The sequence below is a fragment of the Pteropus medius genome, unplaced genomic scaffold (genome assembly GCF_902729225.1).
Source record: "Pteropus medius unplaced genomic scaffold, Ma_sr-lr_union100, whole genome shotgun sequence".
NCBI lineage: Eukaryota > Metazoa > Chordata > Mammalia > Chiroptera > Pteropodidae > Pteropus > Pteropus medius.
The window spans coordinates 5891992-5894061 of NW_024344370.1; the positions used below are offsets into that span (position 1 = coordinate 5891992).

Below are 2070 nucleotides of genomic sequence, written 5' to 3' on the forward strand. Positions count from 1 at the left end.
CCTTTCTTGTTTACTTTTCCTTATCTATAGAATAGACTAATAGTGGTGTCTACTTAGAGGGTCGTTCTGAGGATTAAATGAGTTAGTACATTTAACACAGTGCCTGTCACTGATTAAGCACTTAAAAATGTTATTACCTATTATTTTTGGAAATAATATAACATAGCAGTTTGGTTTTTGGACTCTAGAAGCAGACTAGCTGGGTTTTAATTCTGGCTCATTAGCTGAGTAACTTTGGCAAATTGCTTAATCTCTCTATATCTGAGCCAGAAGAAGAGAGCAGCATTCTATTATCTATATGATGGGCTCGTTGTGATGATTAAAGTGCTTGGAACAGTTCCTGGCTTTTTGGAAAATGGTATTATCTATTTGGAAAAGTTCTTCGACTTTGTCTTTCAAACCTGAGACTGACTTTTATATTTTTTCAATTATATTTTTAATTTTCAAGACCTTTCATGTTCTCTGATAGAACATATTCTACTTTCATTTTCTCCTCTTTCATAGCATCCTGTTCATGGTTTGTGGCCACAATAACTTCTTAAATTTCTCTGAATTTGACATTTTGTTCCCACAATAATCTTAACTTAAAAGTTCCTAATTTATTTTAAATTTCATTTTTATTTAGAAGTCTTTCCTAAAAGGCCTGGTGAACGTTGATGGGTCATTTTTCATTTCAGAACAAGATTGTATAAAGTTATCTTGGGGACCTATGAACTGGAGTGGTTCATTCCAATGATTACTATTGTTTAAAGGGGAGTGGGTAAGAATCCGGTCATTATGATGAAGAACCTCCAAATTCTAGGAATCTGTAAGCTTTGCTTTGTCATGATAATATTTATACTGGCTGTCCTAGTTCTCCCAGATGTTTTTGTTCAGTTTCTTTAGTGAGGAGCCCTCATGTTTCCCCTCAGGAAAAAAATGCCTATATTCTGACTTTTGGGACTAATGGAGTGAGGATGTCAGTTATTCTGTATTCATACCTTCCAGTAATGTCCCATTTTTACTCCCTGCATAGAACCTTGAGTCAGAAGCTTTGTCAAAGCTCCACTGGGTAGGTTGTTGGTTTCTCTGAAGGCAGAACAGACCTTATGAAGTCTAGGCCGCAACTTCCTCCCACTCAACCTCTATGGTAACTCTATCTTTATTTTTCTGCCTTCCAAAAACTTATTGAAATCTCTTCAACTAAGAGTATCTCTCTCATTTTGTCTGCTATTGTGGTGCATGAATACATTTTTTTTTTTAATTCCTTTCCTGCTGATTTAATGAGAACTTGGGAAAGAGAGGAGATAAATACAGATGTCTAGTCAGTCATTTTTAATGACCTTTGTTGGAGGTATATTTTAAAAGGATCCTTTGGTTTTCCTAAGCCTCATTTTTGACACACTTTTTATGAATTAGGTTTTAATGAATTAGTTCCACATCATTTTTACATATAAAGTATGATATGTAAAGGAGAATGTTTAACTGTAAAAGCATTTGTCCTTAGTTTGTAAATACTAAGGAGAGTAGTGACCCCTCCTCACCCGTTGACAGTTGTAGTTCAAGTCTTTTTTTTCTAGCAATCAACCCTTTTTGACCTCACAGATTGCAAGACCTGGTCAGAATCTCTGTTTGTTTTTTTGTTTGTTTGTTTTTGGTTTTATGCCTACAGCACCTGGTCTTCCTAGATGGTCTCCCATCAAGTCCTAACCAGGCCCAACCTTGCTTAGCTTCCGAGATCAGATGGGATTGGGCTTGTTCAGGGTGGCATGGCTGTAGACTTGGATATTTTCTATGTGTGATGCATAGGAGATAGAGTGAAGAATAGCATAGATTTGTTTCCTTTCATTGTATGGTTTCATTATATAAGATTCTGGCTAATCCAGGCCCACCTAGTTCTTATTTGCCTTTGTGACTTGAGCACCTATCAGCAAAATGTACTTTCAATCTTACTTACTATTCTGAAGGGGAAAGGAAACCAGGAAGGGTCACGCAGGAGAAAGCTTGGAAAGCCTTCTTGTTCCCACCCAAGGCTCTGTTATTTGCTCTCTTCTGTTTTCTTAAGGGCTCTCAGTGCATGGGGGTGGGGAG

The 2070-nt window shown here is 37.0% G+C and overlaps 1 pseudogene; it reads right to left on the reverse strand.

Moving 5' to 3' along the window:
- Positions 1-1642: 1642 nt before the first annotated feature.
- Positions 1643-1760, reverse strand: LOC120608328 (uncharacterized; annotated as a pseudogene).
- Positions 1761-2070: the final 310 nt, after the last annotated feature.